We start from the raw sequence: 13,129 nt of genomic DNA, 5'->3' as shown, positions 1-13,129 counted from the left end.
CATGTCACCTGAGGTGTGTACAACACAGCCATGTCACCTGAGGTACAGCCATGTCATCTGAGGGGTGTATAATGCAGCCATGTCACCTGAGGTGTGTACAACACAGCCATGTCACCTGAGGTACAGTCATGTCACTTGAGGTGTGTATAAAACAACCATGTTATCTGAGGTACAGCCATGTCACCTGAGGTTCAGCAATGTCACCTGAGATGTGTATAATGCAGTCATATCACCTGAGGTGTATATAACACAGCCATGTCACCTGAGGTACAGCCACGTCTCCTGAAGTGTGTGTAAACCAGCCATGTCATCTGAGGTACAGCCATGTCACCTGAGGTACAGCCATGTCTTCTGAGGTGTGTATAAAACAGTTGTGTCACCTGAGATGTGTATAAACACAGCCATGCCACCCGAGGTGTGTATAACACAATTGTGTCATCTGAGATGTGTATAAATATAGCCAGACACCTGAGGTGTGTATAAAACTGTTGTGTCATCTGAGATGTGTATAAACACAGCCATGCACCACCTGTGGTGTATATAACACAGCTGTGTTACCTGAGGTGTGTATAGCACAGTTGTGTCACCTGAGGTGTGTATAGCACTGTGCGTGTATAAACACAGCCATGTCGCCTGAGGTGTGTATAACACTCTGCGCCACCTGAGATGTGTGTAAGCATAGTCATGCACCTGAGGTGTGTATAAACACAGCTATGTACCACCTGTGGTGTGTATAACACAGCTGTGTCCCCTGAGATGTGTATAGCACAGCCATGCACCTGAGACATTCATGAAGAGTTGTAGAAATGTATAGGAAATATTAAAGGAGATTTGAGTTTTCCTTTGGAATACCTAAACCTAGCTCATTCAGAGCTAATTAAATTTGAGATCAAGGGCATATGAATAAGTAATTTTAATCACAGGATTTTCATAAAGAAAGTTGAACACACCCTTATTTTACAGAAGTTTCCTAGAGTTTACTTTCATCAAAGATGGAAATATCTGTATATTGGTCCTACAACCTGGAAAATATTTGCCAAAGAAATTCAGAAACACAACAGAAGGAGAGTTGAATGCTGCTAAGGAATAAAGCCATGTACAGGAAGGCTGTGGACTCATCACCATTACCGGTCATTCTATCATCTCATTCAGCAGTGAGCTGCCATCTCCTTTCTAACTGCAACTTTAACATATCTGGGGACAAAAATAGCTGTCCTCACTCCCTTAGAGTTCACAGGAAAAAATCACCTGTGCAGGCCTTGCTATTATAAAATGTCCTTGGTCCCTGCCAGCTGAATGAGCCCCAAAATACAAAGTCAGTGATGCTGCTAAAAAGAGTCAAAAAGGGCCTTTTCCTCAGCTAAAGGGAGGTCCAAAGTTCAACCTCTACTGAATACTTGTCAATAAAACAAGCCCCAAAAGTGCCCACAAATGTACACAGAAATAGCAAAGTTTTTTAAATATCAAAATAAAAGTAAAGACTTTTCCTTTCATTTCAAGTCTCCTAGTGAATAAATGAAAAAAAAATTCAAGTATAGCTATATTAAGGTTTTAAGCCTTTACCTCCCAAACTTTAATAATTCGCTGCAATATCACATGAAATGTAAACCTATGCTATAGAAAAGCTGTCAGTGACGGGAAGACTGATGTTTCATATCCTCATCGATAACTCAATTTCTCATATAAAGCATGGGAAGACTAAATGTAATATACATTTCAATTTTCATGACGAAGGTTTATAATGATGAAGGTTTAGAAAAATCAGTCATTATCTCTCTTTATCTTATTGCTTTCAAGTATTGGCTTCCAGTTTTCCAAACAACATCTAGGCACCTTCCAACAGACCCTGTCTCATAACCTTAAGGATGTCAGGTGAAACTCCTGATTTGTTTATAAGGAATTTTAGACCCAGACTCAGTGTCATCTCTACATCATGCAGCTCCTGCTATGTGCTAGTGCTAACACCCCAGTTTGCAGCCTCCCACACCAGCCCGCTGTCTGCATCTGTCTCTACAGGAAGGTGCTTCTGGGGAGGAGAACAGAAGAACATCCCCTGGCACAGAGAATTTGCAAGATTTCTTAGACCTCAGAGAAATTATAAGCTCTGTATTAAGAACAGTTTTATCTAAGGTAATGATATCATCTAGGTGCTTCCACTAAGCCTAAATATGTTTTTTCCTTGTTCCTAAAATCACATTCACTAAGATATTTACAATTCTAAAACCAGGTGCCGCTTTTCCATCTTGCGCAATGATTAAGTATGGGAAGTAATCTGAAAAATCCCAAAGCATGCAGGTTTTACTGCAGCTGCAAACTTGTAAATATAGTGAGTGAATACTTAAAAACAATTGCAGCTGATGAGTAAGAAATGTCAGCACGCTTCTTTCTGAAAAGGATTTGAGGAGCAAGCAAGTACCTGCCTATGTAGAAATGTATGCAAAAACTGAGACATTTAGTGTGTTATTAAAATAGTGCCTTCAGTGGTAAAATAATCACAGGTAGACTGGCTCTCTGCACAAAACAAGATAGGACCTTTTACAAAAAAGTGCAACTGCTGCACATCACACGCTGTAGCATGCTAGTGAGCTCAGCGGATGTGATGCTCTGGCCTTCTGGTTGGGTTGCAAATCCATTTAGGCTTGCAGAGACTGGAACCAGCCCTTGGAATTTTCCTCTGCAGTCTGTGCAAAGTAAGGTGTTTGTTAAGACTGGATTCATTTTGTCTGGTTGTCCAGTTCTGTTCAAATATCACTGAGTGTTCAACAGTTTATTTAATGAGATCAAGCTGTGAGCAATTATGTGTCACTATCCATGTCAACAAAGTACTTGAACTTCAAAGGAAAAACAGTGTGTTTGCGCGGGAGGGTTGAGGAAGTATCTACCTAGGAGGAGTTTGAAAGATTGTCCTTAGGATAAGTCTGGAGTGTTAGGCAGACAGCAGCAGAGATGCTCAGAGAAGAGCAGAAGGCCTTCCAGGGAGTGAAGAGCTGGAGCAAAAGCCTATCAAAGTGCAGATCCTGGTCAGGGATGGGATGAGATGAGTTCAGCAGAGGAGAATATGGGGGCAGGAACAGAGAATCAGGTGGATGAGGGCCAGGTTGTGACAGGTCTTAAGCTGTCATAGTGCATCCAACAGGGAAGCCTTGGAGATGCCGCCCTCAGAAGTGTTTGGAGCTTGGTTCCAAGGCTTCACTGCACGTTGTTTCCCCATCTGTCTTTTCTTAGTGTTCTATATAGATCTGGATGCCAGTGGTTATCTCATCCAGCAGTGCTCAGACTTTGAGATAACTGAATCACACAATTTAAACAAAAATCATGCTCACAGCAAAAGCAAGTCTCCAATGTCCTTGCTGTTTGCCTGGACACAGTGGTCAGTCTTCTGCAGAATGTACCTCCTTTCCAGTTAGTTACTGAGGCAAGGAGATAAGTCATTGTTGCCTAGATCTCGGGTTCCTTTCGCCTTTGGACCCAGCATGCTGCACCCAGTGATTGCAGAGAACACTGCAACATGCCTTTTTTTGTGCCTCGCACTGAGCAGCCCAGTTTACAAAAATGTTGGTGGTCTGGACAGCATGTGTCAATTTTTGATATGATGCAACTGAATCAGGTCCTATTTTTTTTTCTTTTTTTTTTTTTTTTTGGCTGTAGGGAGAGGAGATACGGTTCTTAATGTCACTGGAAGAGTGGAAGAGTAGGAATCGTCCTGAAGATTCTTCTGGTAAGCCAAGAGTGTGGAGGCCCTGCAGGTCTGGGGACCGTGTGTTATCCCTGCATAGGCTCAGTAGGCTGGGACTCCCATAAAAAACACTACAACTCTCTCTGAGCCCCAGGCACTATTGGTTTTAAGCACATGTGAATCTTGTAGTGGAGAAAAAAAAAGGTTTCAAGTGCCAGGCTTGAGAGAGATTTAAAAAAGTCTTTTGTAGACATTGTAGGTGTCTTTATGGGTTGAATTGTATCGTCTCCTCACAAAAGGCATGGGCTGAAGTCCTATCCCTCAGTGCCTCAGAATGTGACTTTATTTGGAAATAGGGTTGATGCAGATGTAATTGGTTAAGATGTGGTCATACTAGAGGAGGGTGGGTCCCGATTCCAGAACTACTTGTGTTCTTATAAGAAGGGGAAATTCAGAGACAGACGTGTACACACACAGGCAGGACCCCTGTGAAGATGAAGCCAGGGATCAGGGTGATGTTTCTACAAGCCAAGGAACACCAGAGTGTCAGAGACCACCAGAAGCCAGGGGAGAGGTGGGGAACAGATTCTTCCTCCCTGCCCTCTGCAGGAACCACCCTAATGACGCTTTGATCTTAGACTCCAGGCTTCCAGAAATGGGAGACAGTCTATTTTTGTTGTTAAACCGCTCAGTTTGTGGCTTTTATTGTGGAAACCCTGACAATCTAATAAGGTCCCAACCTCACAGGTGGAGATCCTGCCTAGGGGAGCACCCTCCTTGCAAAGGGCGTGTCTTGAAAGGAGGTAGGTGAAAAGTGGTCCTTATTTTTCCAAAGTTTATGGTTTTTTTTTTCCTATAATTGCCGTGCAATTTCAGTCGGTCACTTTTTAAAATCCAAATGCTAAGTTTCTTTATCTTAGGGAGAGGGTGGCTAGTTTAGTCAAAGTCCAATCAATGATATCTTTTGGTTATGGTTTAATTTGCTGCTGTTTTGGCGAATCTGAACATTTCTTCAGGTTGCCTGGACTAGAGCCATAGTTCCAAACTGAGTAAAAGTCACACTAGTTTATTCTTTACTTAGACTATTATTCACTGAGTACCTAGTATGTACAATATTTAATTTCAGGTACTATGGAAAATGCCAAGTTAAAGAGAATATGACCTATGTCTTCAAATTACTCCAATGGAAAATATTGCCTATAAATCAATAATTATAAAACTAATTTCTTTCAGCTTTTATTTTAAGTTCTGGGGTACATGTGCAGGATGTGCAGGTTTGTTACATAGGTAAACATGTGCCATGGTGGTTTGCTGCTCAAATCAACCCAACACCTAGGAATTAAGCCCAGCATCCCTTACCTATTCTTCCTGATGCTGTCCCTCCACCTCCCTCCCCAATGACAGGCCTCGGTGTGTGTTGTTCCCCACCATGTGTCCATGTGTTCTCATCATTCGGATCCCATTTATAGTGAGAACAGGTGGGGTTTGGTTTCCTGTTCCTGCATTAGTTTGCTGAGGATAACGGCTTCTGGTTCCATCCATATCTCTGCAAAGGACATCATCTCATTCCTTTTTACAGCTGCATAGTATTCCATGGTGTATATAAGCCACATTTTCTTTATCTTTATCCAGTCTATCATTGATGGGCATTTGGGTTGATTCCATGTCTTTGCTATTGTGAATAGTGCTGCAGTGAGCATACACATGCATGCATCTTTATAATAAAGTGATTTCTCTTCCTTTGAGTATATACCCAGTAATGGGATTGCTGGGTCAAATGGTAGTTCTGCCTCTAGATCTTTAGGGAATCACCACGCTGTCTTCCACGATGATTGAACTAATTTACACTCCAACCAACAGTGTAAAAGTGTTCCTTTTCCTCCACAACCTTGTCAGCATCTGTTGTTTCTGGACTTTTTAATAATTGCCATTCTGACTGGCATGAGATGGTTATCTCATTGTGGTTTTGATTTGCATTTCTCTAATGAACAGTGATGTAGAGCTTTTTTTCATGTTTGTTGGCTGCATCAGTGTCTTTTTTGACAAGTGTCTGTTCATGTCCTTTGCCTACTTTTTAATAGGATTGTTTGGTGCTTTCCTTGCAAATTTATATAAAATTAATTTTAAATTGATAAGAGTTCTAAGTGAAATTTTATTTCTAGTAATGGCAGGCTACGTTACTCAGTTCAAGACTTCTTCTGAAAATAATAAATTATACTGGATGAAATATTTTAAAACAAAGCACTGAAGAAATGGAGAAGGACAAGGGCAAATCTGCAGGGTAAGTGGAGCACTGAACAAGGAAGCCAGTCCTCTCTTCCCTGCCCTCACACCCCGGCTCCTGTGGCAAGCTCAGAGCACCTTGTCCAACCAAAACCAAGGAGACACTTTGTTTGGGAAGGTTGGGACATCATTCCTTGGGTTTGTGTTGGAGATAGCCCAGTCATGATTTAAATTGTTTTTTTTTTTTAGTTTAATCTTCTACATTCAGGAGGTACATATGCATGTTTGTTACATGAGTATATTGCATACTGGTGGGGACTGGGCTTCTCGTGTACCCATTACCCAAATACTATTTGTGTTTGGTAGTATTTGTATTTGGAACAATATACTCAATGGGTAATTTTTTTTTACCCTCACCCCTCTCCCACCTTCCCCACTTTTAGAGTTCCCAGTGTCTATTATTTCCATCTTTATGTCCATGTGTGTCACTGTTTAGCTCCCACTTATAAGTGAGAACATGTGGTATTTGGTTTTCTGTTTCTGAGTTAGTCCACTTAAGATAATGGCCTCCCCTTCCAACCATGTTGCTGCAATGGATATGATTTCATTTTTTAAGACTGTGTAGTATTCCACAAGATATATGTATATTTACACCACATTTTCTTTATCCAGTCAACTGCTGATGGACACTTAGGTTGGTTCCATGATTTTGTTATTGTGAATAGCGTTGCAATAAACATATGAGTGCAGGTGTCTTTTTAATATATTGATTTCTTTTCTTTTGCGTAGATACTAGATAGATTGTTTTTTAAGAAGAAATATCCAAGGAGAGAGATCTTGGAAATATCTACATTCAGAGTTAAGGATGAGAGTGAGAAGCGGTACACAGAGACCAGGGTCTCAGAGGTAAAAATGAGAACCAGGAGAATACTGCATCTCTGGATCCAAGAGAGAAGAGGTGGATATCAGCTGAATCTACTCATGCAGAGCTCAAGAAGTGTGTGCACTGAGAGGTGACTGTATTTGAGGACTAGCGGGTCATTGGTGAGGAGAAAGAGGGGATGGAGAGGGAAAGGGGGGTGGCTGTTGGGTGAGGTGGCCGGCGTAGAGAAGGCAATGACATGGGGGAACTTTTTAGGGAGGAAGAAAGACTAAAAGGTCTTGCATAGTTGGAAGGATCAGAGAGGCACAAAAGAATATTTTGATTCTGAAGGCTCTGGAGGTGGCAAAAGGAAATGAGACAGAGCTGAATGAATAAAGGAGAACTGTGTTTTCTCTGGAGGCAGGAGTGAGAGGAGAAAGCAAGGAACATGGGGTGGAGAAAGGCCACGTGTGCCATGAGACTGGGGGAAGACCTGCAAGAAATTCACTTGATGAAAGTATTAACTAAAGGGCTCTTCATGCACAGGAAATTCTCAGTAGATACGAACTCAGTTATTTTTAGAGGAGAAGAAGTAGGGACAAACTATTCCTTGCAGCTTCACTGTTTTTCACAAGTTTTTTGACAATAGTACAAAGACCTCCAGTCATATCACAGAGCTCTGGACTGCTGAAACAGACTGAATAGCATTAGCTCAGGGTTCTGCTCACTTGCAAGAAGGCCGGAGAAGGCAGCTCAGGCATTTATTTTTCCAAGGTATCTTTGTATGCAAGACATGTGCTTCATCCTCTTGAAATTGCCTCTAATTCCATTAATGTGCTCTGACAGAGATGTTTAATACCCGCTTCTTTACAATGGCTGCCATTGGCTGCATTTCTTTCCCATGCCCACTGAATTTTCAACAATTCCTCTGTCGGAAGCAGCTAGGGCTGCTTGATTCTGATAGGACACCCTTAAAGAGAAAACACTGCTTTGCTCTGTGACCTGCGTTCCAAGCGATTGATGCAAGCCAACCCTAACTGATCAACTTGGGATGGAAGGAGGCCACTCTAACCCTGATTATCTGAAAAATTCAGTCCTAAGAGCAAATAGCTCATTAGAGTACAAGATCCACATTCCAGGAAGAGCTCCTTTTTGCTGTAACAGCGACACCACATTTGCTACCTTCTGTGACACATGCTGTTTTCAGAAACGCACTCAGGGTGTGAGCTCTGGGGAATGTTTCTATCCACAAGCAAGGCAATGTTAGTGTTTGTGTCTGAGCATCGAGCTGTGCAGTACGTTTTTATTTATATTCAGGTTTTCAAACTGCTTCGGGGAGCTCCTTTGGGAGCTGCAGTGAGGAGAGGTGGGTGCGGGGCAGGTGCTGGAAAGAGGCTTTTGGCATTTAAATAGAATTTGCTTTGAACAAAAGGTCCTAATGCGGGAAGAAAAGAAAGGAAACCACTATTTTAAATCAACCAAAGCCTATGGCCTATCATGTTTCTTGGCAATTAAGCAAGCAGAATTTTTTGGAAAGAAAATTACCCTGGTTTGTAAATAAGGAGCATTGGATATACTTTAACAATATCAATGCCACTAAAAGGAAACTGAATTTTTACAGTTTATCACCTTAGTGAACCTCTAAAAGCTATATTTTTTCCATCTATCAAAATTACACTCCTTTTAAAGATATTTCTTAGCCCTAAGGCCTTGCACAAAATATTGCTCTTCTAATAATATATCCCAGATTCCCCAGTCATTAATTTTCTTCCAGCCTTCCTGTTGCATTTGTTAATATCTTTGTTATACTGCAGATCACAGGAACCTCACATTAGATTTGCTTGTATTTTTGTGTTTTACATTTGTCTCTTCCACAAGACTCTGAGCCTCTGGACAGCCCCCATTCATCTTCATATTCCCCATGGCACCTGTCTAGGCATGGGGACTTGTACAGAGGAAACCCTAAATAGATTCTAGTTTTCCTGAATTCTAAGAAGTCATAATTTTTCCAACAGGATAAGGTAGCCGAGTAAATATTCATTGTAATGAAAATGAAGTAGCTGCCCGTAATAATCAGAAGTATGTAGGGCAATGTTTTTACTTATTTAGAGAAGTCATGGATGACAAAAATCATTGTGGTCAATAATTGGAGACAAACCTTCTTTAGTCTTAGTCCTTATCAACTATTCTGTTTCTAGAAGCTGTTAAAGTGTCTAGTTTGACAGCTACCAGTATATATTTTATACAGTGGACATATTCGAGAGACTAGTGGACTCATTTGAAATATCTTCATCATCTCGAGTCGTTATTGAGCAAGTACTCACTCTCCTAAGTCTAGGTTCTATGAGTATCTGTATTTTGTACCTGTCACATATTTCTTCATTTGGGGCTAAGAAGAAAGTCTGTAAAATTGTTCCAATAGCTGTGCTCAGGGATAAAAGTGCAGTACATTTGCACAGGATTTTCATCACAGAACACAGGTGGGAAAGGTTCCTTATCGATGATGTGAAATCCTTGGGCTAGCTTTACTTCCCTACACTCATGAAGCTAGGTAAAATTATGTAATTGTATTCAGTTGTGTCTATACTAGGTTGGATCTTGGAAACTCAGGTATGTTGAATAATGGCCCCCAAGGATGTCCATGTTCTAATCCCCAGAACCTGTGAATATGCTACCTTATATGGCAAAAGGGACTTTCAGATGTGGTTAAGAATTTTGAGGTGGGGAGATTGCCTTAGATTCTTCAGATGGGCCCAGTGTGATCACAAAGGTTTTTATAGGAGGGAGGCAGGAGACCAGAGCAGGTATCAGAGATACACTGACGGAGGTAGGTGGTAGGGAGGATGCAAAGAAGGCCGTGAGCTGAGCCGAGAAGTGCAGGTGGCTTCCCAAAGCTGAAAGAGTCAGAATGGATTCTCCCCTGGAACCCCCAGAAGGAACCAGCCTTGCCCACACCTTGATTTTAGCTCCTTAAGATTTATTTGAGGTTTCTGACCTCCAGAACTGTAAAAATAATAAATGTATGCAGTTTGAAGCCAAGTGTGTGGTAATTTGTTACAGCAACTGTAGGAAATGAATACAGAAACCATACAGAGCATAGTCACCATCCATAGCACGTCTATGTCAACAGGCTGCTGTACACTTCTCACTTATAACTGAGGTTCTCTGTCATTTTTCGTTGGGCTAAGCTCATGGAGCAAAGCTTAGGAATTTAGAAGCACAGGAATAAGTGAGTTTGTTTTTTCCTTTAAAGACTTGAATAGCACTGAAAATGGAATATGCTGAATAAGAGTAGAAACAGCCTTTCTATCTGGCCCTGTCAGTATCCTTCCTCTGCTTCTTTTATCTTTGAGGTGAATGCTCCACCTGCTGTTGGAAAGCTGTTTAGTGCTAACTGGAAGCTTTGCTCTTGAACTCATCATGAACCTCTCTGTAGAACTGTCGAAGCGATCATAGGATCAAAAGGGGCAGTTTGACCTTTTTTAAAAATAGCATGTTTTATTTGGAGTATTTTGTTTGCAAAGAACACAGATTCAATCAAATTGGTTTATGGAATTAGATGTCTATTTTAAGTGGAAGTTGATTATAAATCTGACAATATAATTTTGTTCCATAATATTGGGATAAAAGGAAACGGATCTTAAAAATTTTTCTAGATCAAATGCATTTGGCTTGGGCCCCACTTGCCAGAGTTGGTGGTATGTTTACAACGAGTCATGATTGGAGACGGAGAGGTCCTATTCCTCTTCCTTGGGGTTTTAAGAAGCTGGGGCTGTCCCCAGAGAACAGGTTCCAGTGTGCATGAATGCCTCTGCTTCTATCACACTAGTGTCCTGTTGGCCAAAGTAGTCACAGAGCCAAGCCCAGAGTCAAGAGAATGGGTGGCCAAGTATGCAACACCATGAGCACCGAGAGATTTCCCTCTTTGTTTTCCCACCTCGTACAAGTTAGTGTCATATAGGTTGGTTGAAGAAATCAGCTCTCCAGATTTTTGACCAGTGATAGGTGCTTGAGAAAAAGCAGGATTGAGCAGTCTGAACACAGGCTTTAGAATAAGGCAGCCCTGGATGTGAAAGGGGGTTCTGCTGCTTCTTATCTGTCTAGTATTGGCCAAGTCACTGAGCCCCTGTGGGTCTGTTTCACCATCTGCAAAATGGTTATAATAATATCTTTCCTTTAAGGTTTTAATGAAGATTAAATTAAATACTGCAAATAGGACTGCCTTCTTCCCCACCTGAGCCTTCCCTTCCTCCCTGTGTCCCCCGCCCCAGTTGGCCACATACTGCCTGGTATTAAGAATTCTTAGGACAACAAAACCAAGCCTATGTCAAATTCTTAAGAAGAGATAATGTGAGATTAATGTGTGGAGACAGAGCATGAAGCATTTCGAAAAACCAATTTTAATCATAAGAAAGAAAAGGATCTAAAAAATAACTTATTTTTAGACTCTCAGTGAAATGTTCAAGCCAAGAACACAATTCTTATTAAGCACAAAAACATTACACACAAAATGAGAATAATGTATCTTCAAAGCTCATATTTATTATTTGGGGTGATTAAGATACCTACTTACATAAGCATTCTGAGCCTTTCTTATAAATGGCTGGAAAATCCAGAAAAAATTTGAAAGAAACCCAAGAACCACTCATGAGAAAGGAAAAACTGCTTTGTGGATAGAGAAAACAACATAATAATTATTTTTAGACTTCTAGTTCTTTTTCTGAAGAATAAAATAGGAGGATTCTATGCGCAATCTTCCTTTGATGCTGATAGTTTGGAAATAATGGGATGGTAAGTACATGGGATATTCAGGATCTAAATGTCAGACAAGACAGGCCTTAGACTGGTTGAAATTCACTACATAATTCTGGAGAAATCATTTCTACAAGGGCTTTGTCCAGGTGCTTCAAAATTCTATAGTCCAAGAAATCCTGCATCTTGTGTTATCCAGTGTATTGTTGCTCATATTAACAATTTTTATTTATTTATTTTATTATGCTTTAAGTTCTAGGGTACATGTGCACAATGTACAGGTTTGATACATAAGTATACATGTGCCATGTTGGTTTGCTGCACCCATCAACTCATCATTTACATTAGGTATTTCTCCTAATGCTATCCCTCCCCCCTCCCCCTACTCCACGACAGGCACTGGTATGTGATGTTCCCCTCTCTGTGTCTAAGTGATCTCATTGTTCAATTCTCACCTATGAGTGAGAACATGTGGTGTTTGGTTGTGTGTCCTTGTGATAGTTTGCTCATAGTGATGGTTTCCAGCTTCATCCATGTCTCTGCAAAGGACCTGAACTCATCTTTTTTTACGGCTGCATAGTATCCCATGGTGTATATGTGCCGCATTTTCTTAATCCAGTCTATCATTGATAGACATTTGGGTTGGTTCCAAGTCTTTACTATTGTGAATAGTGCTGCAATAAACATATATGTGCATATATCTTTATAGTGGCATGATTTATAATCCTTTGGGATTATGAGTAATGAGATTGTAATGAGTAATGAGATTGCTGGGTCAAATGGTATTACTAGTTCTAGAACCTTGAGGAATTGCCACACTGTCTTCCACAATGGTTGAACTAATTTACACTCCCACCAACAGTGTAAAAGCATTCCTATTTCTGCACATCCTCTCCAGCATCTGTTGTTTCCTGACTTTTTAATGGTTGCTATTCTAACTGGCATCAGATGGTATCTCAACTGGTGTGAGATGATATCTCATTGTGGTTTTCATTTGCATTTCTCTGATGACCAGTGATGAGAATTTTTTCATGTGTTTATTGGCTACATAGGTGTCTTGTTTGAGAAGTGTCTGTTTATATCCTTTGCCCACTTTTTGATGGGATTGTTTTCTTCTCGTAAATTTGTTTAGTTCTTTGTAGATTCTGGATATTAGCCCTTTGTCAGATGGGTAGATTGCAAAAATTTTCCCCCATTCTGTAGGTTGACTGTACACGCTGATGGGAGGTTCTTTTGCCATGCAGAAGCTCTTTAGTTTAATTAGATCCCAAGTGTCTCTTTTGGCTTTTATTGCCATTGCTTTTGGTGTTTTAGTCATGAAGTTCTTGCCCATGCCTATGTCCTGAATGGTATTGCCTAGGTTTTCCTCAAGGGTTTTTACAGTTTTAGGTCTAGCATTTAAGTCTTAAATTCATCTTGAATTAATTTTTGTATAAGGTGTAAGGAAGGGATCCAGTTTCAGCTTTCTACATATAACTAGTCAGTTTTCCCAGCACCATTTATTAAATAGGGAATCCTTTCTCCATTTCTTGTTTTTGTCAGGTTTGTCAAAGATCAGATGGTTGTAGATGTGTGGTGTTATTTCTGAGACCTCTGTTCCGTTCCATTGGTCTATA

This window comes from Mandrillus leucophaeus, unplaced genomic scaffold, assembly GCF_000951045.1.
Source record: "Mandrillus leucophaeus isolate KB7577 unplaced genomic scaffold, Mleu.le_1.0 Scaffold886, whole genome shotgun sequence".
Classification (NCBI taxonomy): domain Eukaryota; kingdom Metazoa; phylum Chordata; class Mammalia; order Primates; family Cercopithecidae; genus Mandrillus; species Mandrillus leucophaeus.
Note: the sequence above shows the minus strand (reverse complement) of the source record.